We start from the raw sequence: 27,736 nt of genomic DNA on the forward strand, positions 1-27,736 counted from the left end.
TGGATCAATCCATCCCAGACTTTTAAAAACAATCCCTAAAACAGCAGTTTAACACGGATTTTACTATCTAACGAGACCATTGATCCATGAAAGCAATCAACAATGTACTGCAGTCACACAATCAATCAATCAATCAATCAATCAATCAGTAGCTGAACTGGGTTCCACACAGTTGCAAAAACAAAACAAAAAAGAGCTGCAAAAGCAAAAACGCAAATTAAATAGAAAAAACAGACAGACCTCAACGTAACACTCAAATCGGAAGTGTGGCACTCAAATCGGAAGCGTAATACTCAAAATGGAGCATGTTCAGCTTCCAAAAAAATGTTCACAAACTTCCGGGTTTGCAGCGTTTGGGTTCCAAGTTGTTTGAGTATCAAGGCGTTTGAGAACCAAGGTACCACTGTATTATGCTCCCCAGTTGCTTTCCAGAGGGGGATCTTAGAACTGTTTTCCACCCACCCCAGCTATGAAGACCTGAAGATAATGAAATGAAAAGCTGCATATGCACACTACAACAACCCATAATCCCAAAGTTTGGGTGGTTGTTGTTCTTGCTGTATGTATTGCATTGCATTGCATTGCATTGCATTGCATTGCATTGCATTGCATTGCATTGCATTGCATTGCATTGCACTGATCTACAGCCTTCCCTTCCGAGAGCTTAGGTACATAACTCTCCTTCCACCCATCTTACCTTCACAACTACCCAGCGATTTTCATAACTGTGTGAGGATTTGAATCCTGGTTCTCCCATTCTAATCGCTATATGCAGGAACCCCTATAATTCCAAAACAGCAGAACTGTATTAGCCTGCAGCAAGAATACAGTGGTACCTCGGGTTACAGACGCTTCAGGTTGCAGACTCCGCTAACCCAAAAATAGTACCTCAGGTTAAGAACTTTGCTTCAGGATGAGAACAGAAATCGTGCGGTGGCAGCGGTAGGCCCCATGTGGTACCTCAGGTTAAGAGCAGTTTCAGGTTAAGAATGGACCTCCAGAACAAATTAAGTTCTTAACCCGAGGTACCTCTGTAGATGGTTCACCACTGACTAGCCATGCCCAGTCACATGGGAGGAGGTATGTGCTGGGAAGGCAAGATTGATTCTGGTATGGCCTGTTTGGGGATACCCATCCCACCATGCTGCAGCCCAAAACCTGACTGGAAGTCACGTAAAACAGACTGGAGACAGACCCCCCCTTCCCTTTGGTCCATTCCCAAGATATAAACTGATGTCCTGGCCAGGCTTAATTCTAAACAGCGGGGCTATATTTGGCTGCATCACAAAGATCATTCAGATTTACCCCTATAACAAGCAGCTTGCTGATCACACATTCCCTCCAAAACACAATAAAAATTGTATATTGCTCTCAGACCATAGACATAATGTGGAATACTCAACAGCAGATTTAAGTGTCCCTAAATACACAGAAAGAAGATGGATTGCCTATTAAGGAAAACACACACAAGTCCCTAAATACATATGTACACTGTATTGCACATTCTAAGTAGTCCTGGAGTGTGAATTTAAATGGTAGCTAGAAATACACACACACCCTTTAAAAAGAAGACATATTGACAGAGGGCTCATTATCCACTGGATAAATAATACATCATTTAGAACAAACTCTCTGGACTGCCGTGAAAGGCTCTTCTGTCATCATTAAAAGAATAAAAGAAATTAGCACACATATACAAAATATAAATAGTGTGAGAACTCTTTTTCAGGGAGGTGAAAGAACAGAGGGAGAGAAGGAATGCAAAGACTCAGCACGCTTCCTGTCCAAGGGTTGCTAAACAGAATTTGCAACATGCAATGCAAAATTGTACCTGCAGTATTGATTAGCTGGAAGCCAGGACCTCCTCTGGAATACTCCATGTCCATTTACCCTCTCTTCTAACAGTCTCAAATACTCCTCTACAGGTTCTGCTCCATAAGCTGACTCATACCTCCCTCGTGTTGTGTGGATGATAAACGATGGAGCAGGACTCAGTGAACTGAGGTTAATAGAAGGATTGACAGACGGATTTAGCAGGAGGGGAGAGGTTTTGGGTAGAGGAAGCTGGAAAATAGCAGGTTAACTGATGTTTTGGAGACATATTTTATATATATATATAAATTAACCCTTCAACGATTTGCGAAATTAAGTAATCATTAAGCCACAGGCATTCATGCAATCTTTTCCTGCTTTGTAACTCGGGCAATTAGTCCGATTCACCCCATACAAAGCCACCAGAAGATCCTTTGAAAAGTGTTTATTGATCACAGACAATTTTAGACCAATTGTTGCTGTTATTAGACTAATGACCTATCTTTCAATTATCGCCTGCGCAAAGGTGCTCATGATTAGCTTGTTACTGGATTGATTTGGTTAGCAAATTATGACCCAGCGGTTAATTTTTAATTTCATAAAATTATTGTTATTGGTTCTTTTGTGTTTCGCTAACGTCGCCTCTTGCGTTTTGTATCGATCTGCAGCCTTGTGCTGCTTTTATTTTCCTTTCAACGGTTCTTGCAAAAATGACAATAAATGGCGGGGGACGTTTTGGCGTGTGTACCTAAAGGTTCTTTTCCGTGGCCATGCAGGGCAGGTGCCTTAAGATTCGGTCCTGGCTGCTAATGTCTTAATTCCGGCATTGCTTCCAGCAGCTAGCAAATGGAAATACTTTCCCAGAAAAGTAGCATGTCAAGCGGCCAGAGGTTATGGCAGCTTTAGTCCAACAACAACATATTCATCAATCCATAGCACAGAGAGAAAGGCTCCCATCTTTTTGGACTACACACATTCAAAAGTGTGGTGTAGAGAGCCAGTGTGGTGTAGTGGTTAAGAGCGGTAGTCTCGTAATCTGGGGAACCGGGTTTGCATCTCCGCTCCTCCACATGCAGCTGCTGGGTGACCTTGGGCTAGTCACACTTCTTTGAAGTCTCTCAGCCTCACTCACCTCACAGAGTGTTTGTTGTGGGGGAGGAAGGGAAAGGAGAATGTTAGCCGCTTTGAGACTCCTTAAAGGGAGTGAAAGGCAGGATATCAAATCCAAACTCCTCCTCCTCTGGCCTCTGGACCTCACCGAGGCAGAGAACCTGAATAGAAAACATCCCCAACCTGGTAATCTCCAGATATTTTGGACCACAGCTCCAATCAATATGGTCGATAGGCAGGGTTGATGCAAGTTGTAGTTCAGCAGCCTCTGGACGGCCACAGTCTCTCTCCCTTGACTTCTGTGGCCCTTTATTTATCATTCCTTGCAATAGGAAATTCAAGTTTTGATCACTGAAAGGACTAGATCCAAAACAGAGACACTGAAATAAGGAGAAACCAGCGTACTCAGGGTGAACCTCAAGGTGTGCAGAAGTAATGTTTGTTGTCCCCCCCGCTCTGAAAAACTGCTATTACAAAGGGCTATTACAAACACTTTTGTAGTGTTTAAATTGTTGGAAAATAATAAATATTATTTTTTTAAAAAAGTAAAGCACAGACCAGAGACAAAAATAGGGGACTTAGCAGGGTTTGCCACCCATTTTAGGCCAGTGGACACATTTTGGAACTGCAAGAAAGTGCCGTGAGCGCCAGTCACAATATGGCTGCTGTGGAGCCCATGACATTCCACAAAATGGCTGCCACATCGAAAAGAGTAGAAAGAGATGGGGCAACAAAATGGTGCAGGTGCACATCCCATCGACTGTGGGTGTATGGGGTATGTGTGTGCTTGCTCACAGAGATAAACTTTCTATACCTCGCCTCATCTCAGAATGGAAGGAAGGGTGGCTGTCCTGTCCTGACCTCCAATGAAATGTGGGCATTTCATGCAAAGCTTTCTATGTAGAGGCTGAGCCATGGAAGCAGGAACTCAGCTAGAGGTCTCTCATGCATTGTGCAGTTTTGAGAGGATATTTACTAAAACCTTTTGTGGGCACCTGTGTGTGCTGCATTAACAACCCCCTAATTTATGGCGTACTAATTTCTTTAATATATATAATTCACGGTTTATATTACATCGTGCCTTTGCAGTTCTTAATGAGGATTTACACATTTCCCACTATTTGACTCTTATTTTAATAAACTTTCAGTTGACTTCCTTGTTGGTACATTTACAGCCACTCTCTGTATGTCCACTGGAGTAAACTGATAAAAGGCAGAAATTGAGAACAGCCCCTCCATCCCACAATTTTTCTCTGCAAGGAATCTCTGGCCCCATTTTTTAATTTTTTTTAAGGCTCCTTGTTCAAAAGTCAAGTGCACAGATAGATAGATGGCTCTTCCACAGCACCTGGTGTGTAGAAAATATCAATTTGCTACAAAGAATGCAGCTCGGCTGTCATCGAATGCCTGTTCCTTCAGAGAGACGGGCAAGCAGCTTCACAGCCAAGTGCCTTACGTAACTAAGCCCTCAGGAGGGTGTCATCTGGAAACAGAGTCAGCGACTTGGCTCCGAATGTTATTTACATGGTTTCCACCACAGAGCAAAAAATAGGAGCTGAATTGTTGAGAGGACGGTGCAGTGGCGAGTTGGAACACTAGGCAAGAAGCTAAAATGACGCTCGCCCCGAAGTCTGTGCACCCAAGCCACTGAAATTGAGAAGGGGACTGGGGGTAGGGGTGGTTTGGGTGGGTGTGAAACTATGAGCCAGTGTGGTGTAGTGGTTAGTGTGTCAGACTAGGACCTGGCAGACCAGGGTTCAAATCCCTACTCAGCCATGAAACTCACTGGGTGAACTTGGGCCATTCAGAGCCTCATAACCCACCTCACAGGGTTGTTGTAGGGGTTAAATAAGAAGTGGGGGTGAACCATGTTTTCCTTGGAGAAAAAGGTGTGATTTAAATACAGCAAATAAGCACTTCGGTTTACCTGCTGAAGGGGCCAGAGATCTCCATGTGGTTGCAATTGAACCCGCGCCAGTCGCAAATTGCACCTAGTGACTGGGAAATTTCAAACACTGTTCATGACCTACTGTAAATTGTCCTGGAATATTTCAACTGAAGGCTAATTCACATTTTATCAACTGAAGAAATTTTGTTTCTGAAGTGAAAGCTGATGTCCCCTCTCTTGGCCAGGCATAGGCAAACTCGGCCCTCCAGATGTTTTGGGACTACAACTCCCATCATCCCTGACCACTGGTCCCATTAGCTAGGGATCATGGGAGTTGCAGTCCCAAAACATCTGGAGGGCCGAGTTTGCCTAGGCCTGCTCTATGCTAATCTTTTTTCCAACAAGATTCACATTGAAATTAATGGCTCTATGCTGAGTAAAACTTAGTTGTATACCACCCTTTAGATATGCAGAGAAAATTAACTGAGGATAAAAGGATTCTTACACTGCCATATGAAAAAGGAAGGAGATAACAAATATGCTTCAGAATTAAACGAAAGACAATAATGAAAATGGTATTGCCATCTTCCGCAAATTTTTGGTTCCAAAAAGAAGTAAAACGCAGCCATCTCTCAACAAATTTGTTTTTGTCCCTGACATTCACTCTCGCACGAATATAACAAGTTGGTGTATACATTTTAAAACACAGCTTTTGCCAGACTAAAAGTACCATCAAAGAGCAAGAGCACAAGGAGCCAAGACTAACAATCAATAAATTAAATTAAGCAGTGAGAGAATTAAAGGCTTGTTTAAAAGAGAAATGTGTTCAGCTGCTAGCAGAACACAAACAGAGAGGAAGAGAAACTCTTGGGGCTTACTTTAGGGACTTTCGTGTCTCTCACAAATTGCCACCAAGTCTATCTCAAAAGGCACAGGCAAAAACACCATTTGGCCCTTGCAACATTCCTCAGGTCTTAAAACCTTTCCGGGCCATACATCTCAGCAGCCCTGCTTTGTACCTTCCTCAGGTTTTTGTGACCTTTCAGTTAAGAGATCAGATCAAGGGGAGAGGGCATAATTGCCACATGTGAAATGGCAGGCTGGGCCCTGTATTGGCACCTTAATGATCATGGGCATCATGATCAGATAAGATGGGGAAGGGTCGTAGCTCAGTGGCAGCCCTGAGCTAGATGGACCAGTGGCCTGATTTTGTGTAAGTTGGCTTCCTATGTTCTTTGGGGAAGGAGCAGCAGAACAAGTCTAGTCATGGGGTGCCTCTGGACTGTCATGAGTTTCAGAGAGGGATTCAAGCACACACCAAAAATTTAGGGTAGCACAATTAAAGTGGATTGAAACACTCTTGTCACCCTAGAGCAGCCCATCTCAACTCTGGGTCCCCAGATGCTGTTGTAGACTACAACTCCCATCATCCCTGAGTGTTGGTCTTGTTAGCTAGGGGGTGATGGGCGTTGCAGTCCATGTGGAGACCCAAGGTTGATAAAGGCTACCTTAGAGCAACAAATCCACTTAGAAAAACCCTACAAGACCTTTTGCAGTTCGGAACGCGGTGAGGACCTGCTCTGAAAAGTGTGGGCTGAATGAATAATAGGAAGACGTATGAACTCCCCACCAACAAACCAGGATGAATGCTCACTGTCACATAATCGTCCTGCACACATATCAGAATGAATAGTCAGTAAAGACTAGATGTAGTATAACCTTTGTGCAAGCAAATTAGGATGAATGCTCAATAGACAGGACTTCTGGGAGAGCCCTTCTACTACGAATGTTAACGAGGAGCTGAGATTTATATGGGGCAGGTACTGGAATACAGGAAATGGTCCCTGGCTAAGCTGGGAGCCTGTGAAATTGGTATTGTTCTCCAGCCCGTGCCCCCACTTTCCCACACACTGCAAAGTTGATTGCTGCTACATTTCAGTGTTTGCATTCAAATGCCACTTTGCAGCTATGCTTCTATTATCGAGCCTTGCTCTCTCAAGCAATTACAGTGATGAAAACACCTTGCCAATGAGCTAACTCTAATTAAAGGCAGAGCAGAACAGACACTCTTGCTAAATGCATTCACCATTCAGTACTACCAGGCTGACAGGAAACCTCCCATTACTCACAGAACAAGGGCTCTGGGTTGCTTACTGCAAAAATGCGTGGAGCAGGAAACAAAACCACCTTTGCGTGTTGGGGTGGGTGTGGGGGTGGGGACAGAGCGAGCTGGGGAAAGAGAGGATAAACAGTCTTTTCAGGAATTAACGATTGTGAGACCCTCCCCCCATACAAGGCCCCTGCTAACGACAAGATATTACAGCGCAGGTTAATGGAAACCAAATACCAATTTAACATTACCAACCCTGAGCAAATTGAGTTCAGCTCATCAAAAGCCCTCCAAGAGGTACTTTGAACTAAGATGATGGTTTGCAAGAGAGGGAGAGTCATTAACACAAGATGGCAGAAAAAGAATGGCTTGTAATAACTCCCTTTTGAAGGGATTATTTGGGGGATATGAATGGATGGTTAAGGAATGGGATTTCTTGACAAAGAGGTCTGGAGGGTGGATTTCTTAAGAGAAAGGAATTTTGCCACAAAGAATCCCTTAGTGAACTCAAGAGAAGGAAATAGACCTCTACGGCACCCTCAAAAAGACTCTTGTCTTCGATTCACACATTCCCTTGTAGACATTAATTAATTAATATACTGCCCACACGCTAGAATGGTTTCCAAGTGTTTTACAAGCATAAAATCAATCATAAAACCCTTAATTAAAATTATATTCTCAATTTCAACAAAACTTTAAGAATGCTCATATTAAAATATACTGTACAATTGACAATTAAAACGGATCAAGAAGTTCAGTTTGGGTGGAGTGTTTTGCCTAAACAGGTGTGTTTTCAAGAGCCGGTGGAATGCCAGTACAGATGGGGGGCCTCTCATATTTCACCAGGGAGGACACCCTCCAACAATGATCCCCAAAGGACCTTTGTGGTTCCTTCCAACTCTACAATTCTTTGTTTCTGTGATTCATCACTTCCAGGCAACTGCTAATTCCTATGGCCAATGGCTAATGGCTCTGTTGCAGACTTGAATTTGTAAAGTTAACTGTGCATACATACAGCAGTTGCAATTGGGGATTTTGGTCTGTTTGATTCCCAGAATATTCCCTGGCACCAAAAAAACCCAACTAACCACCCCTCCTTGGAGGTTAGTGTTGGCAGGGGGCTTAGAGCTGTGCTCTTTATGTCCCTGCAGCAATTAGCCTGTTCATCTTTCTCCATGCTATTTGGAGAAGAGGAGCTTTGGAAAGGTGTTGCCTCTGCACTCCCCTTGCTTCAGAGGAAAAGCAAAACTAAGAAGCCTATTTGTAAGGAAGGCTTAAAGCTGATTTAAGAGAGTGTGTGTGTCTTGGATGGTTGGATAGCTTCCAAAACTTAGAAACAGCAGTCGCGTAAAAAAAGTTATACCAGAATATTGCCTGAAAGTGGATCCCCGACACACACAAGCTGCTTTCTCTTAGTACGAGACACTCGCCTGTATTCTGAGACACATCACTGGCCCATTTAGACCAGTACTGCTGGCACTGGCAGGCAGCGACTCTCCAGGATTTCAGACAGGCGTCTCTCCCAGCCCTGCCTGGGGATGCCAGGAAACGAATCTGAGAACTTCTGCATGCAAAGCCAAAACATGTGTTAGCACAAGTGTGCTAGCTCTCAGAGAGGAGATTGAGGCCACCTTTCTGCTCCGCCACCCATTCTGTTGCTCCACTGCATTAAACTAAGCCAGGGTTTGCCTTGGCTCATCACCCAAACCTGGGCTTGCAGTTTAGCCCTCTGGATAAACCACAAGTCAAAAACCATGGGATAAACCTTGGTTACAGCTCATGGTTAGTCTGGAGGTTCCTCAATTTTGCAACAAGTGTTCTTTTAGAGTCAGTGTTATGCAGTGATTAAGGTGCTGGACTCCGGTTCAGATCTTGATTAGTCACCAGGTAACCTTGAGTCGGGACGCAGGTGGCGCTGTGGGTTAAACCACAGAGCCTAGGACTTGCCGATCAGAAGGTCGGTGGTTCAAATCCCCGCGACGGGGTGAGCTCCCGTTGCTCGATCGGTCCCTGCTCCTGCCAACCTAGCAGTTCGAAAGCATGTCAAAGTGCAAGTAGATAAATAGGTACTGCTCTAGCGGGAAGGTAAATGGCGTTTCCATGTGCTGCTCTGGTTCGCCAGAAGTGGCTTAGTCATGCTGGCCACATGACCTGGAAGCTGTACTCCGGCTCCCTCAGCCAGTAAAGCGAGATGAGTGCTGCAACCCCAGAGTCGGCCACGACTGGACCTAATGGTCAGGGGTCCCTTTACCTTTAACCTTGAGTCAGTCACTCTCTGCATCTCAAGGCTATTGTGAAGGCCAAGGACAGGAGTGTGTGTCAGCTACCGGCAGGCCAAAAACAGAAGAAAATACATTTTAGATTTGCCTAGTAAAATGTTGGCGCTTGATTTCCAGCTTAAGAATGTGGAGGAAGAAAAAAAACAATTTGCATGATGAGAACAAGTTAGGCGCAAATGGGGTTTTGCATGCCTTTGATTAAGTGTAAACTTGGTTATGTAAATCTATTTCATTTTCTCCTCCTTTGTTGTTCTGGAAGTGCACAAGCTATTGTCAACTGGGATAATAATGCAGTGCAAAAAAGGCTGGGGAGCGGAGGGAGAACTGAATAGCACAATACTCGTGAGCCATTCACTTTGTCAAATAATAATAATATTATTTTTTTTAAAAAAAGGATTGTTCATTTGCAATCTTAACTTGGTTAAATTAGCAGCAATTTGAGCTCTCTTAATTTTCTGGGAAATGATTTGCAGAAGGAGAAAACACACACACACACACACAGAGAGAGAGAGAGAGCACTATGGTGTTCTTAATAAAGAACATGCAGCTCCTCCTTGCTCCATGAGTGAGATTCCCACTCACTCCACTCCAATGTATCAAGGTCCATTAAACAGGAATTTAGAGATGCCATTATCAGTCACTCATTGGTTCATTTAACCAAATTTGTGGGTGGTTGTTGTTTTTTAGCTTAAATAACATGAGCTTTTCGGGGGGGGGGTGTGTTCAATTTTAAGCAGCCTACAAACCACAAGGCCACATATCTTTTAAAAGCATTCTATATTTAGGCTTGCCCATTAGAGAAACAATACCAACGAGTATTAATTTCAATGGGTCTACTCTGAGTAAACAACACCCAATATATTCAACATATACACTTATATAAAAGGTAAAGGGACCCCTGACCATTGGGTCCAGTCGTGACCGACTCTGGGGTTGCGGCGCTCATCTCACCTTATTGGCCGAGGGAGCCGGCGTACAGCTTCCGGGTCATGTGGCCACCGTGACTAAGCCACTTCTGGCGAACCAGAGCAGTGCACGGAAACGCCGTTTACCTTCCCACCAGAGCAGTACCTATTGATCTACTTGCACTTTGATGTGCTTTCAAACTGACACACTTATATAGTTGTGTTTTAATGGTGGATTATAATTTTTAATGGCGACGCGTGTGGCGCTGTGGGTAAAACCTCAGTGCCTAGGACTTGCTGATCGTAAGGTCGGCGGTTCGAATCCCCGTGGCAGGGTGAGCTCCCGTTGTTCGGTCCCAGCTCCTGCCCACCTAGCAGTTCAAAAGCACCCCTAAGTGCAAGTAGATAAATAGGTACCACTTTATAGCGGAAAGGTAAACGGCGTTTCCGTGTGCAGCTCTGGTGCTCTCTCGCCAGTGCAGCTTCGTCACGCTGGGCACGTGACCCGGAAGTGTCTTCGGACGGCGCTGGCTCCCAGCCTCTTGAGTGAGATGAGCACACAACTCTAGAGTCGGTCACGACTGGCCCGTACGGGCAGGGGTACCTTTACCTTTTTATAATTTTTAATGCTTATTTCTCTATTTTGTTGGCAGCTTTGAGTGGCTCCTTTTTCGTACGGGAAAACTGGGGTTTAAATGCTAGTATAAATAAATCCTTATGTCCATGCCAGCTGGATGAAAAGGTAACAGAGCCTTATGTCAGAAATGGGGGGTCTGCAGTGCGATCCTACTCAGAAGCCAGTTCCATTGAGTTCAATGGGTAGCTGTGTTTTAGGATTGTGATTCTGACCACTTACTTGCATGCCCTGTCCATTAACGTTAGAGAGGCTTTGTTTTGAAGATTTTAATAACATATTCAGGAACAGTATTTCCTGATTAAAAATCGTTGGGATTCCTATCATCATTTGTATGGCGGCAACAGTGCGTTAAGCACACAGCCAATTCACTTTGATTTGTCAGCAAATGCAGGATCAAATTAAAAGGCTTGGAACAAGTCCCAACAATGGCTTGGCTGGACCAGTCCATAATAGCAAGTTATTAACATTGCAACAGCCAAAAAAACCAGAGCGTCGGGGTTTCCTCCCCCCCTTCCCTCTTTAAACAATAGATGGTTCTGTAGTTCATTCTCTTCATTAAAATTAAATATTGTTTAATCTGTAGATGAAAGCTGGCTTTGAACAAAATGTGAGTTTTCTTCCCGAGAGGCCCAGAAAAGCTAGGAACAGATAGTCATTCTGGGATGGTTTCTTTTTGGGCAGAGAACCTCATGCCAGGGGGCCCTCGGAATTCTCCACAGCATATGCCCCCCAAAATGGTGGTTAAAACACACAGAGAGAGCATTAAGTGGGCTCATAACAAAGCACTGTGAACAAGTATACTCCCCACCCCCTTCACTCGCTCTGAAGCCTTGCTGGGAATGAGAGAGGGAATGTGCCAACAGCAGTTGGGAGTATGGTTGATGCCGGTAGGACAATTGGCCCCTGTTCACCACCAATATCTGCCTGCCTGCAAACATCTTAGCCTGCAAGACCTCCAATGGCCGCCTGCTAGTGGTGTGTGGGGCCAGGAGCAATTAATCTGAATTTTAGCTTTATACAGTCGGATAGTTTTCACACAGATCTCTATCCTGGCAAGCATGAAGCATTATCAGAGTCCAAAGATTCGTTTCTGGCAAAAACAGGAAGAAGGTTAAAAGCAGGCCTGATGAGTGGCAAAACCTCTGGAGAGATAAGAGGGCCAAACAGAAAAATGTGCCGGGCCGTATTTGGCCCCTGGACCCATAGCTGTCAATTTTTCCCTTTTCTTGTAAGGAATCCTATTCGGAATAAAGGAATTCCCCTTAAAAAAAGGCAATTGTTGACAGCTATGCCTGGACCTGAGATTCCACTGCCATGCCCTACAAACTGACTAGCCATGCTCAGAGTGGGAGATGTATGTTGGCTTAGTCTTCATATTTCCAAAGAACTACACCTCACACGCGGAGAGTTTTCTGTAATCAGGCAGCAAACAATGTGAGATACCAAAGGTGCTAAATTACTGGGAACGATTTTTTTTCTGCAGGGGAAGCTTTTATAAGAAATGGCAAGAAAAACAGAAATCTGGAGCCGTAGATAAAGACCATCAAATGGAAGGCCTTCCCTTCAGAATTCCACTCACACTTTGGAGACCGTCTTGATAACACACAGCTGGTGTGTTGCATGTTCACTCCGCTGCTGTGATAAAACTTTCTTCTCTTCACGCAGTCTCCCCCCCCCCCCCCGTGCTTTTTGGCATCATAGTATAGTGTCAAGTCCCAGCAGTAAATAATGTAGGGTTAGAAACTATGGCAAAACGGGCACAGCTGCTCCTGACAACATTATCAATGTTGTAATTATTATATGGCACACAGTTGGCTTGGCTGATATGCAGAGGGCAGCCGGGGGGGGGGGGTGAAGATAAAAACTGTTCCAATAAGGCCATAACTCATTTCGGGACAGTGCTTCTTGCTGCAATGTTAGCCATGGTTCTTCCTTTTGTAATTCCCTTTTGTAAGGCCTGTTCAGATGTGTGACACATGCAAGATCAACTGGCCGGCCTCGCAGCAAAATGGGTAGCAGCTTTTAGATTTAGGTTTAAAAAGGTAAAGGGACCCCTGACCATTAGGTCCAGTCGTGGCCGACTCTGGTGTTGCGGCGCTCATCTCGTTTTACTGGCCGAGGGAGCCGGCGTACAGCTTCCGGGTCATGTGGCCAGCATGACTAAGCCACTTCTGGCAGCTTCCGGGTCATGTGGCCAGCATGACTAAGCCACTTCTGGCAAACCAGAGCAGTGCACAGAAACACCGTTTACCTTCCTGCTGGTACCTATTTATCTACTTGCACTTTGATGTGCTTTCGAACTGCTAGGTTGGCAGGAGCAGGGGCCGAGCAACGGGAGCTCACCCCGTTGTGGGGATTCGAACCGCTGACCTTCTGATCGGCAAGTCCTAGGCTCTGTGGTTTAACCCACAGCGCCACCTGCGTCCAGATTTAGGTTTACACCTGCACTATTATACCACTTGTTGGTAACGGGCAATGCTTTCCCCCAAAGTATCCTGAGAACTGTGATTTCTTAATGGTGCTGAGAGTCCCCCCCCCCCGCCTCCATTCCCCTCACTAGGTTGCAATTCTCAGAACGGCTGAACAATAAATCCCTCTTCCCAGCAAGCTCTTGGGAATTGTAGCTCTGTGAGGTGAGTCGGAGTGGGGAACCTCAGGCCCAGGGGCCAAATGTGCATCTTCCTCCAGAGATTTCGCCAGGCTAGCAGTGTCATTGAACCTCTTTACTTGCCTGGATGGAGAGTCAAAGAAACTTCTCACTTGTGTGTGGCTGGAATGAATCACATCCACACACACACACACACACACACACACACACACACACCACTTTCCCCTCTGGATCTGCTCACCCCTGGCCCATTCCCGACCTGTCTAAGTCCAGAATTCGTTTCTCACAGCCGACAACCACATGATGCACAGATCAAACAGCCAGACTTCCCCCCCTCCCCAGTTGCAGATAAGGAGACTGGCCAAGACAGCAGTTAAAGACCCACTGGGGTAGTGAACCGAAAGAACAGAAAGCAAAAGAATGATGTGGCTTCAAGGAAAACGAACCGCTGTAACTTCAAGTTCCTTTCACTTAATCCTCTCTAATTCTTATTGCAACAGGTGCTTTACTCTGGAGCCAATCTGGAGCTCACATTGGGGTGGAAGGGAGGGGGGGGTTAAAATGTCAGTAATCCGATTCCTTACTTCAGCCAGCAATACATGATACTCTTTCTAATCCAGAGATGAGGGAAAGAAAAACAAAAAAGGAGAGAGAAGTGAAGAAGCAATTTGCTAGCTTAGCGCTGGAATCCAGGAGGGAACTGGTTCAGCCATGCGAAAGTTGAAACGTAATGGGGGGGGCTGGATTTGTCCTGGAGGCCAGGAGAGGCTGACCTTTCGCACATCGGGGAATGTCACGGACACGCTATGTTGTGGAAGGGAGCTATCGAGTCAAAGGCTAAAGGCCTTGCATTCTCCAAGCCGCTTACTGGAAGAGGTTTCAGGGTGGGGTGGGAGGACATAGAACATGGGTACGCAAACTAAGGCCCAGGGACCGGATCCGGCCCAGTTGCTTTCTAAATCCGGCCCATGGGTGGTCCAGGAATCAGCATGTTTTTACATGAGTAGAATGTGTCCTTTTATTTAAAATGCATCTCTGGGTTATTTGTGGGGCGTAGGAATTTGTTCACTCCCCCCCCCCAATATAGCCCGGTCCACCCACAAGGTCTGAGGGACAGTGAACTGGCCCCCTGCTGAAAAAGTTTGCTGACCCCTGACACTGAATCACAGAATCATAGAACTGTAGAGTTGAACAGGTCATCAAGTGAAAGCCCCTACAGCACAGAAGTCACAGATCCCTGACAGAAGGCCATCTACCTTCTGTTTAAACACCTCCAACAAAGGAGACTCCACCACCTTCTAAGGTAGTCCATTCCACTGTTGAACAGCTCCTACAATCAGAAAGTTCTTCCTCGTGTTTAATCGCAGCACTGAGAGGGAAGAGAGTGTCCGAACCGAGGTGCTCCAAGGGAGAAAACCCTCTCCTGAGTTGCCATTTCCCCATTCTTCCAACTTCTGCACCTCCCCACTTTCTAGCTGGCAATGTGTATAGGCTTGAACCAGTTCAAAATGTGGTAAGTCATGCCTGCAGAGCTTGGGAGTCCCTCCTTCTCCTCTGTCCCAAAGTCCTGCCTTGACAGACCCGCTGTATTTACTTAATTTACCCACTCAACAGCTGAAACAAACAGCAAGAGTTCGTTTGGGGTGAATAAATGCAGATCTACAGATCTTAGCGTGCAAATTTGTTTTCTTAGACCATGGGTAGGCAAACTAAGTTCCGGTGGCCGGATCCGGCCCAATCGCCTTCTAAATCCGGCCCATGTGCATGTTTTTACATGCGTAGAATGTTATTTAAAATGCATCTCTGAGTTATCTGTGGGGGCCTGCCTGGTGTTTCCACATGAGTAGAATGTGTTCTTTTATTTAAAATGTATTCCTGGGTTATTTGTGGGTCATAGGAATTCATTCATCCCCCCCCCTTCAAAATATAGTCCGGCCCCCCACAAGGTCTGAGGGACAGTGGACCAGCCCCCTGCTGAAAAAGTTTGCTGACCCCTGTCTTAGATGGAAGGGACAAACTCTGCATTCAAAGGGCACATCAAAAACATGAAAAAAGGTGAACAACAGGATGCTCCTCGCCTGGGATGCTGTCTTATCCCATGCTGGCCTTGCCCAGAGACCACATTGCTGGACTCCTAACATCCCAGGAGGTCACTGCCCGGGGCTTTTCGTGGGTCTGCAACCCTGACACATTTGGAGAGAAGCAGTGCAGTGGAAACTGCAACTCCAATTCTGTTTATTCCCCAGCCAGTTGGCTCAGCCTCGTGCCCAAAGTCATTGTATTTTTCAGCCAGCTCCCATTTGATTAATGTGTTGCACTCAACAGCCCTTTAAAAACCTAATAAATATGGTAGGAGCATCTCATAATTGTCCCTCTGATCCGAGCCAGAAACACGTGCTTAAAAAAAAGGAAAAAAGATAGGAGGCTCTCAATAGCAAAACCGTTCTGCTTCAAAGAATGATGATGCTAATATTTCTTACACCTTAGTTACTTGCGAACAAAAGCCTAATTATTACCAATTAAGTTGGGAGAACCTTTTTAAAAAATAAAATAAAAAATAAAATATTGCCACCTAGTTTCCTGTATGGTTTGCCTAATTCCTTAATTGATTCCTCCCTGCTTCCCTCTGAATTGAATGAGTAATAATGCTATTTTTTAACGGACCACTTTTCATAACGTACAAAGGCTTTTCTACATCAGGATAAGGATAGCAATCTATGATAAGATTTAAGGGAGCAGGGTAGAAGCAGAAACGCAGGAGGGTCCCAATCCTGATGGACTGAAACACGGTGTGGTGGCTTCCTCTCTAGGGTAAAGAGAGACACCAGTTTGCACCACAAAAGCTCTTCTCGCCAATGAACACAAAATAGACAGTTTCCATTCAGACATAATGATTCCCCCCCCTTCCTTAAGCACAATAAAGCCACAGAAATAATTAATTCCGGGCGGGGGGAGGGGCAGGCAATGAAATCTGCAGCCAGGGGCGCTTAGCTGCCTGCTTGGGTCTCGGCAAGATGGAATTTACAAGTCACCCTGGGAACCAAAACAAAAGATGTGGCGTTCTTCTGAGATGCTTGGGAAAGATTATAGAATCAAGCCAAGAGAGAGCCAAGCGACTTGCTAATGCGTATGTGGCGCTTTTATCAGGACTAATTGCAAACCTTTTGTCTGAGCAACCCTTAGCGGTGTTGCCCGCCTTCCTGTCTGCCAGCCAGCAGTTCCGGTTATTGCTGTTATCTCTCTTTTTTTTTACCCTGACAGCCGGCCAAGAGCTCTGTGTTTTGTAGTTTTCTGATCACCTTTCCACAGTCATCAAAGCCCAAGATGTTGTATGACAATGATAAAATGCATTAATCTGCTATTGGCACTCCAGCCTTCTACCAATAGGAACTGTTCTAGAGAAGTAGCTGTGTTAAGTTTGGTGTTGTAGCAACTTGGCACTACAGTGGTACCTCAGGTTAAGTACTTAATTTGTTCCTGAGATCCGTACTTAACCTGAAACTGTTCTTAACCTGAAGCACCACTTTAGCTAATGGGGCCTCCTGCTGCTGCCGCGCCGGCGGAGCACGATTTCTGTTCTCAACCTGAAGCAAAGTTCTTAACCTGAAGCACTATTTCTGGGTTAGCGGAGTATGTAACCTGAAGTGTATGTAACCTGAAGCATATGTAACCTGAGGTACCACTGTACTTATAGGATAAGGATGGTGGGCCACACTTTCAGAATAAAAATTTGCTCGCACCACACGGGATTTTTCATTGATAAGAAATACAACGGGAAGCAAAAAAGAAATAGCACCTAGCAGCACTTGATTTATAACATGGAGCACAACCACTTTATAACATGATCACGAGACATTCAGAAAGTATAAAACAATGCAGCTGAAGAAGAATCTGAATCATTCTCAAAATATAATTACAGTGGTAACTCGGGTTACAGATACTTCAGGTTACAGACTCCGCTAACCCAGAAATAGTACCTCGGGTTAAGAACTTTGCTTCAGGATGAGAATAGAAATCGTGCTCCGGTGGCATGACAGCAGTGGGAGGCCCTCGTTAGCTAAAATGGTACCTCAGGTTAAGTACAGTTTCAGGTTAAGAACGGACCTCCAGAACAATTTAAGTTCTTAACCCGAGGTACCACTGTATAAACAAGTCTCTTACACATACACATACACACACACACACACACACACACACACACACTAACTATACTACACTGAAATGTTTAAATGTTTCTTTGAATCTTCCTACCACACTTGCCTTCCTCTCCTGCCACACCCTTTAAGAACCACTCATGTACAGAGAGCAACAGGCCAGGAGCTAGTCTCACCTAGAGCTGGGAAGATGCTCCAGACCTGTCGCAATTTTGGGGTGGGATTCAATCACCTCCCAGAAAATTCAGACTACACAATTAAAGCTTATTTGGAGCTCCTGAACAACATACCTCCGCCTCTTCCTCCTCTTCCTCCTCTTCCTCCTTCTTGCAATCAGGGAAGTGTGGGATAACACTGGCTTTGATGCAAAGTCATTTAATCTACCCACAAACAAATGAGGCTGAACGCTCATTAAACAGCTCATCTGGAAATGACGGCAAATGCCTGACTAGCTGTCTGTGCTAAAACAAAAACTAATGGGGGGAGCAAGATCTGTTGGACTGTTGCTGCTCAGCGCCCCTCCATCTTATGCTCAGCCTGTGTATATGTGTGCATAAAGCCGTCAATCACAAAGGCATCACAGTCTCTGGTAACCTTCATACCAAAGAAACCAAACCATGCACTGGTGCTACTGAAATTTCCCACTGCTTCAAGATTGGGGTATGCGTTGTTGGCACCCATTTGTCTCGAGAGACAATGGAGTGTGCCTCTGGAGGTGAAGTCAAATCGCTACATCAGCAGCACCTAAGTGACACCCCCCCTCCCCGGGCACAAGTCTAACAGCACCTTTAAAATGTTGGGGATTGGTGTGTGTGTGTGTGTGTGTGTAGATAGAGAGAGGGAGGGAGGGAGGGAGCAGGGGGTTGCAAAAAATAAATAGTCTGATTAACTGTTGGTTTTGAGAATACAGAAGCATAAGTTTTATTACTCCTAGCAAACAAAGCCATTCTGTATACAAGCTTAAAGTTAAAGGTAAAGGACCCGTGACGGTTAAGTCCAGTCACAGACGACTCTGGGGTTGCGGTGCTCATCTCGCTTTACAGGCCGAGGGAGCAGGCGTTCGTCTGCAGACAGTTTTTCCGGGTCATGTGGCCGGCACAATTAAGCCGCTTCTGGCAAAACCAGAGCAACGCACAGAAACGCTGTTTACCTTCCCGCCGGAGCAGTACCTATTTATCTACTTGCACTTTTGGCGTGCTTTCGAACTGCTAGGTTGGCAGGAGCAGGGACCAAGCAACAGGAGCTCACCCCGTCGCGGGGATTCGAACCGCCGACCTTTTGATCAGCAAGCCCAAGAGGCTCAGTGGTTTAGACCACAGTGCCACCTGCGTCCCTGTATACAAGCGTACATGTGGTATAATGGTGTCATGAGGTTCAGAAAAGGTCTAACTGAGCTAGAGACGCAGCAGGAAGGAAATAAAGTGTAATCAACAATCAACACAAGAAGGAATCAGTGAGGGAAGAGTTGGTTGCATCTTTCTCTCTATCCACCCCTGTACTGTGGTACCATGGCTTACAAACTGAATTCGTTCTTAAGCTGAAACCGTTCTTATCCTGAGGCGTGCTTTCGCTAATGGGGCCTCCAGCGCGTGATTTCCATTTGCATCCTGGGGCAAAGTTCGCAATCAGGAGCAGCTACTTCCGGGTTAGTGGAGTTCATAACCTGAATCGTTCATAACCAGAAGTGTTCGTAACCAGAGGTACCACTGTACAGGTAACTTGTTGCAAGCATTGTTGCTTTACTCTCATTTAAAAGACTCACAAAGTTATTGCGGCACATTTCTTCATGGAACTCAGTCTGCCCTAAGGGCAGCTGCTGTTGCTTCAAAACGTAAAAGAAAAATACATAATGAAGAACCAAAAAAATGTAATACCACGAATAACCTAAAGCTAGCAATCAGAAATGAAGAGATTTTAGATATTTGCAATTATGTTCTATTCCTAACTATCCTGGGCATTTATTCAGTATCAGGGTCTTGTTGCATTCCAGCATGTTTATTCCTTGGTTTGAAGTTTTAAAACTATAGAAACATGGAATTATGGAGTTGGATGGGACTCCAAGAGTCATCTAGTCTAACTCCCTTTAGCACCGTTAGAATTAATGAACAGTGGTACCTTGGGTTAACAACTTAATTCGTTCTAGAGGTCTGTTCTTAACCTGAAACTGTTCTTAACCTGAAGCACCACTTTAGCCAATGGCACCTCCTGCTGCCGCTGCGCCACTGCTGCACGATTTTTGTTCTCATCCTGAAGCAAAGTTCTTAACCTGAGGTACTATTTCTGGGTTAGCAGAGTCTGTAACCTGAAGCGTATGTAACCCGAGGTACCACTGTAATTCACACTTCTCTGCACCACCCTGGAATCTTTAGATGATTGTCAATTAAGAAATATTTATTTAAAAAAAACAACAAGAAAGAAATAACATTAATTACTAGATTATGCACAAAAAAGGAACAGCGCTTGTCCACTGACACCTTTTGTCCCTTGAATCATTATCATCATGCCCACCTTGCTTGCGCTTTGTGCAAAAATAACAAAAAATAAAATCCAGCCCTGTGTCAAACTACCCTTCCTCTTGTCGTCATTTAAGCTGACATGAGTTTTAAGGAACTTATCAGGAGCTCCTTGTTACAACATGCTGAACTCTGACATTCAATACCTCTGATGTGAAGATTCATTCAACCTCCAACCGGCAATAATCCCCCAAAATGCGGCTTGCCTTCCTAATGTGCATCGTGTACTTTAAACCAAATGGCGGCGGCTGTTAGCACAGAGATCCCTCGTGACATTTAGATATTTTACTTAATGTCATCTTCATAACGCGGCGAGATAAGACAGCTAAATGTCTGTACCATGCCCAACAGAGGCTAAATCAAATTCGGCATCAGCAGCAAACACTTCCCCCCATGTCTTATAGCTGCTAGTTGCTAATTAGAGCTATTTATCTCTCGCCGCCACCCCCCAAAAAACCCCCAATACCACTGTTTGCATTGTTCCACATTTGCAGTGAGGCAAAGGAAGGGTGGAAACCAACAGGATTTACAAGGTCAGGGTGATCTTTAAACATTTTATATATATACACAGGCAGTTTTATTCCATTTGCAGTCACTAAATTGCTTTAGCAATTTGGGAGCAACGGAACAATGCTACTCGCTATTAAAAAACAGCAACTCCCGTCACCTCGTAAAGCTGTAACTAAGGGGGTCAAAATGTAAAAGATGTTTTCAACAGTTCACTCCACCACTGGGCATTTTAGAAAAAGATATATTTGGAGATACTGGGGGCAACAGCCCCGCAGTAACACAGGATTCTGGTGCTATGAAGCCCATTGACTATGCTCCAACTCCACAGTCTGAGGCAGTTATGTTCCTGAATGCCAGTCGCTGGAAGCTGCAGGAGGGCAGAGTGCTGTTGAATTCAGGTCCCGCTTGCAGATTTCCCACAAGAACCTGAATGGTCATTGTGAGAAGAGGATGCTGGACTAGACAGGCCACATCCAGAAGGCCCTTCTTATGTTCTTCTGCTGGAAGAAGAAGGTGGAAGTCTAAGTCAGGGATGAAACCACAAGGGAAGCAGAAGTCCAACCACAGATGCAGCTGCAAACTGGCACCCACAGGCAGCCAATTCCATTGAGGCCTCCTTATAAGCCACAGGCCATGTGGGACGAAGCGCTATCGTACCTCAGTGGAGAGGCATCTGCCTTGCAATGCAGACGGCCCCAGCTTGAATCCCCACCATCTCTTAGTAGGGCTTCCTGGAATCTTGGAAAGTCACAGCCAGTCACTGTGGACAAAGCTGAGCTAGAAGAAGGGATAGCTCAGTCAGTCGAGCATGAGACTCAATCTCATGGTTGTGGGTTCGAGCCCCGCGTGGGGCAAAAGATTCTTGGACTTAATGACCCTTTATGGTCCCTTTCAATACTATGATTCTGTTATTCTATTGATTGCATTGAAGGCAGCTTCCAGTGTTCTATGTTGTTGTTGTTTAGTTGTTTAGTCGTGTCCGACTCTTCGTGACCCCATGGACCAGAGCACGCCAGGCACTCCTGTCTTCCACTGCCTCCCGCAGTTTGGTCAAATTCATGCTGGTAGCTTCAAGAACACTGTCCAACCATCTCATCCTCTGTCGTCCCCTTCTCCTTGTGCCCTCCATCTTTCCCAACATCAGGGTCTTTTCCAGGGAGTCTTCTCTTCTCATGAGGTGGCCAAAGTATTGGAGCCTCAGCTTCACGATCTGTCCTTCCAGTGAGCACTCAGGGCTGATTTCCTTCAGAATGGAGAGGTTTGATCTTCTTGCAGTCCATGGGACTCTCAAGAGTCTCCTCCAGCACCATAATTCAAAAGCATCAATTCTTCGGCGATCAGCCTTCTTTACGGTCCAGCTCTCACTTCCATACATCACTACAAGCGCAATGCAAGTGAGGCAGGAAGCAGATGTGGCCGGAAAGGCAGTGAAAATGAGAGGTTGGGGGAAGCTCTTGGGTTAGGAAGAGGACAAGGAGCTACAGAGGTGAAGGGCCAGGGTGTGAGTAACCCCTTTGGGGGACGGGGGTCCCATTGCTCACCCCACCCTCTCCCTCACCATGATTTAACTATACGGCACAACAAGGCAAACCACCCAGTTCAGAGTAGCAATCTAGAAAAAGATTGTCTAGATCCTTCTGTGCATTCGGTGTCTAGCACAGAGGATGGGATGGGGGGGTCACCTACTGTGATTCAAGCCCAACCTTCCACAAGGTCCTCCAGACATTGTCGGACTCCAACTTCCATGGCCATTGGTTATGCTGATTGGGGCTGGTGGGAGTTGGAGTCTACCCTGAGGACATCAGACAATGGGAAGGTTGGTTCAGGCAATGAGACAGGTTAAGACATTTTGAGATGGATACCAGGCTCAGCCACACGAAAGCTGCTTCTGTTGTCGCAGACAGAAAGCTATAAACTCTGCTTATTTGAATATACTGTGTTTATTTCAGTACAGCAGCTCCCTGGCCACCCAATGTGTCCCCTAGAATAAGCTATCTATTCCTGTCCCAACAGCTACACTTACCTGAAATGCAGTGAAACCATGGAACGCTCAAAGATAATCCAACATCTAAGGGGGAAGGTACTGGAAGTACACTCAGTACACTGCAGAGGGGAAGACTAGGATTAGACCACTGAGAAGCGCTAGGATAGACTAGACTAATAGACAATTGGTTTCATGTTTCACCTCTCAGCTCAGCCCAGGCTCTCCTCGTTCCAGCACTGTTCTTTGCCCTTTTACAGAGAACACGGGCAAAGGTCTACAGAAAACATAAATATAAACCCTTCAGGATTTACCCTGAACAGTTGCATGAAGAGGAGAAAACGAGAAGGGTCTCCTCCAACCTCAGTTCTGCCATATAGTCTCCCTTCTCATAGAATCGTAGAACTTTAAGGTTGGAAGGGACCTCAAAAGTCATCTAGCCCACATGGCAGAACAAATATTATACCCACTAAAAGGGCGTGATGAGGTGGAACCAACCAAAGAAGGATGGCAGCTGAAATTGGTAGGTTTGGCAGGGGTTTGACATTTAAAAATTAAGAGAACAGAAAGAAACTGGTTTTTAAAGAAGATCGAAAAATGTTCGCAGAATACTTGAAGACTCCATGTAAAAATGTTAGAATGCAAATAGGATTTGATTAAGAACAGCAGTGCAGGTGAACTTTTCCGGTTTTTGTTTTTGTTGTGAGATAAGGAGAAGGTATAAGTGTAACTATAATAGGAGGGGGGGACCATGAAGGGAGGGAGAGGAAGTCGGAGGTGGAATGACTGATGGCCAAATCTGAAATGTTGTTGAATTGCTTCTTTGTTAAAAATTTATAAATAACATTATTTAAAAGGGTCATGTGGTCCAACCCCCTAGGAATGCAGGAATCGCAGCTAAATCACATAGGAATTGCATCCCTTTGGGATGCTGAACAGCCTTCTCCCACCTCCTAGGAGAGAGGGAAGAAAAGGGGGGAGACAAACACACACACACACAAACTTCCTTTAACAATATTTTGCTGGTTTGTTTACTATCCTCATCAAGAGGTTTGTGCCAACTTGGTGTTATGTTCCTGTTTGTATTTTTCAAACTTAAAAGCTGACAGACAACTTTTATTACTAATAATATGTAATGTACTTTACAATGTTCCTGACATATATTTCAGCTTCCTGGATTTGCACCCCCCCAAAAAAAAATCTGGCCTTCAGATATAAAAGGCAGAGTGATTTAACACCTGTTTAGATTTGTCATCCATGTGACAAAATTAAAAGTATGCCGTTTGCAATAAACTTTGCATAAAATAGTTAATTTGCATTTAATTTAATTTGGATTTAATTTTAACGGTTCAAAGAACGTCAGGCAAAATTGTCGGCCCTCACTTCATCAAATCTGGCCCTCTTTGAAAAAAGTCTGGACACCCCTGTCCCAGAGTGCATGTCTACATGACATGAATTTAACGGGCCCCCTCCCTATCCATGATATACTGCTCTATCACCTTTCAGTCTCAAGCTGAAGTGTCTTCACAAAGGCTCAAAAAAAAAAAAAGCAGTGCTACACCCTTAATTGAATCGCCTGCATATCCTGCTTGCTATTATCCAAATCCTTCAAGTGAACTAACAATAAGTGGGCTCCTCTAGTGAAAACTGATCTCAGGAACTTCACACATTTTAAAAAAGAAAAGAAAGTCGTGAATGGGTATATGAAAGCTTAAACGTTTCGGGTTCAGGTGGTGGTGGAATCCAATAAAAACCAAGGAACTGAGTTACAGGCAATAGATTTTATGTGAAATATTGTATGGGTCATGAAAGTATGATTTAAAAACTGCAGGGCTAGACAAGCTGGAGAATAAAAAGCATTACGAAGGGTGTGCTGGATAAAAGGTAATTGAAGGCAGCGAACCAGGAGTGTTTTTTCGGAGCTAATATGGGGGAAACCAGGCTGCCTTATGCCAGTGGAATCTGCCTGCAGTGCCATTAGTCAAGGAGATTAAATTAGATAATTGATCCAATTTACGGTCTGCAGACGAAGGGGTCAACTTAGATCAACCTTCCCAAACCTGTGCTGGCTGGGGCTGATGGGAAATGCAGTCCAGGACACCTGGAGGGCATTAGACCATAACATCAGAAGAGCCTGATGGATCTAGATCAGCATCTTGTCCATGGGACAAGATCATGGGAAGCCTGGAAACAGGACCTGAACACGACAGCAATCAACCTCTTGTGATTTCCAACCAACTGGTATTCAGAAGCATAACACCTCAGAAAAAGGAGGTGGAACATAGCAACTGATAGTTTTATCCTCCAGGTTGCGGGGAAATTGACTTAGAGCAGGACACTGAACGGCTTTCTTTGAAAACATGTAAACAGACATTGCTACCACTGCCATTCCCTTAAAAAACATAATTTTATTGTTGTTCGGGGGGAGGGGGGTTGTTCAGTTTCGTTTTGTTTTTCTCAGTTTGAGCCCACCCGCCATTTCAACAATCCACAATGCCCGCCCATTCCAATCTAGAGTGGTTAGACCTTGTGGCCCGCAACTGCAACTGCAAGCCTGACAGATCTGGGCAGAACCAGAGGCCTGTTTCCCCAAGAGTTGCCCTCCCTCCAAACCCAGAACCAGCTCAGTGCACAGGCATACTATAAAGCTGACACACACACATGCATCTTGCCTGTGATACTGCCAGGGTCTATGGTTTTACCTTGTGCTCCATTGCAACAGGCTTCCCCAAACTGGTGCCTTCCAGACGCTGCTGGAAAATGGCTGCATCCACACAGCAGTTTATTCTACTTCGCAGCTATTTCTCTGTTTAATTTCTGCATTACGTTTGAGCTTTCGCGTGATGTAAAAGCCACTCCCAGGAAACTAATGGATCACAGCGCATGGGTTGGCATTCATTTCTGTGCAACCTCACCCCAGGGGTGGGGAGGGGAGGGGTGGGGTGGGGTGGGGTGGGAACAAACCATTTGCAGCTACCTTAACCTGGAAAACTGTAGGAGCAAAGCAACAAACTTTGGGGGCAGTATTCCTGCTATTTTCACAGGAGAATAGATGCGCACATGTGTGGAAAAGGAGATACAGTATTTTTTGCTCTTTAAGACTCATTTTTTCCCCTCCTAAAAAGTAAGGGGAAATGTGTGTGCATCTTATGGAGCGAATGCAGCCTGCGCAGCTATCACAGAAGCCAGAACAGCAAGAGGGATTGTTGCTTTCACTGCGCAGCAATCCCTCTTGCTGTTCTGGCTTCTGAGATTCAGAATGTTTTTTTTCTTGTTTTCCTCCTCCAAAAACTAGGTGCGTCTTGTGGTCTGGTGCGTCTTACAGAGCGAAAAATACGGTGATAACCGTAGAACTGTAGAGTTGGAAGGGACTACGAGGAATACAAGAATCTTTTGCCCAACATAGGGCTCAAACCCACACCCAAATTAAGAGTCTCATGTTCTTCTGTCTGAGCTATCCCTAGACCCAGAGTAGCACTGCTGACCAGTGACCTTTGTTGTGTCACACCACGCCCACTGGTATGAATGACATTTAGAATGGCATGCTGGCATATCGGTCAAACGTGTCTGAACGTATCCTACAGTTCCCAGTGTCCCATGCTGCTGGGAGGGATGGGAGCCAGAGTCCAGAAATGTCTAGAAGGCAACAGGATTTATTAGAAGAGTCTGTCTAGCTTTCTGGCTGGTGTGACCTGTATGTTTTTGGATTCAAAGTGAGACACAAACACATCCTTTTGCACTCTTCATTGTGATCCTTTCCTTTATTGTGATCCCGTGGCATGTGCTGCTTAAAGGTATGTACAGTGGTACCTCTGGTTACGTACTTAATTCGTTCCGGAGGTCCGTTCTTAACCTGAAACTGTTCTTAACCTGAAGCACCACTTCAGCTAATGGGGCCTCCTGCCGCCGCCGGAGCAGGATTTCTGTTCTCATCCTGAAGCAAAGTTCTTAACTCGAGGTACTATTTCTCAGTTAGCGGAGTCTGTAACCTGAAGCGTATGTAACCCAAGGTACCACTGTAGTTTCTGTTTGTTTGTTTGTTTTATCGGTGAACTGGCTACTTTTTAATACAGTATATGGCCCCAGTCCTATTTTTTTATATATCTTTGTTTCTGACAAAATCATTGTTAGCAGCCCATGGCTAGAACAAGTAAACATTTGATAAAATAACACAGAACTCATAAATGTCTCATCCTTCTTCACTGGAAGTCCACAAAACGCCCTCAGGGAAAGAAACATGATTGGTAGGCGGGGTGGGGTGGGGAAGAGAGAGAGGCTGAAACAGTTTTGACAAACTCTGAGTCGAATAAACTGAATTGCAGGAATAAATCAAATTGTGGGCAGAGGGGAAAACCCCTAAACAGGATATCCTGGGAGATACAAGTTGTTGACATAAAAAAGGCAACCTGGAGCAGGTCCCAAAAGGCCCGTGGCTAAAGAACATAAGAAGAATCACAGAATCGTAGAATGGCAAAGTTGGAAGGGGCCACAAGGGGACCTCTAGCCTCCTGCAATGCAGTAATATTTTGCCCAACGTAGGGCTCAACCCACAACCCTGAGAATAAGAGCCTCATGCTCTACCAACGGAGCTATCCCAGCAAGCCTAGCGATTGGATCAGGCCAAAGACTAGCAGCCCATTCTCACAGTGGCCAACCAGATGTTTCTGGGAAACCCACAAGCACCAGCTGTTCTCCACACCAGTGATTCCCAGCAACTCTGGGGATTCAGAGACAAACCACCTGCAACAGCGGAGGAAGAATTGTAGCTAGTATAGTAAAAGCTATGGTTTTCCCTGTAGTGATGTATGGAAGTGAGAGCTGGACCATAAAGAAGGCTGATCGCCAAAGAATTGATGCTTTTGAATTATGGTGCTGGAGGAGACTCTTGAGAGTCCCATGGACTGCAAGAAGATCAAACCTCTCCAGCCTGAAGGAAATCAGCCCTGAGTGCTCACTGGAAGGACAGATCCTGAAGCTGAGGCTCCAATACTTTGGCCACCTCATGAGAAGAGAAGACTCCCTGGAAAAGACCCTGATGCTGGGAAAGATTGAGGGCACAAGGGGAAGGGGACGACAGAGGACGAAATGGTTGGCCAGTGTTCTTGAAGCTACCAGCATGAGTTTGACCAAACTGCGGGAGGCAGTGGAAGACAGGAGTGCCTGGCGTGCTCTGGTCCATGAGGTCATGAAGAGTCGGACACGACTAAACGACTAAACAAAGCTAATGAT

The 27,736-nt window shown here is 45.2% G+C and overlaps 1 protein-coding gene across 7 annotated transcripts in view; it reads right to left on the minus strand.

Annotated features, from left to right (window-relative positions):
• Positions 1-27,736, minus strand: part of FBRSL1 (fibrosin like 1) — a 790,252-nt gene that overhangs the window by 596,416 nt on the left and 166,100 nt on the right. The gene's annotated exons all lie outside the window — the stretch shown is intronic.

This window comes from Podarcis melisellensis, assembly GCF_964234715.1.
Source record: "Podarcis melisellensis genome assembly, chromosome: 16".
Taxonomy (NCBI): Eukaryota; Metazoa; Chordata; class Lepidosauria; order Squamata; family Lacertidae; genus Podarcis; species Podarcis melisellensis.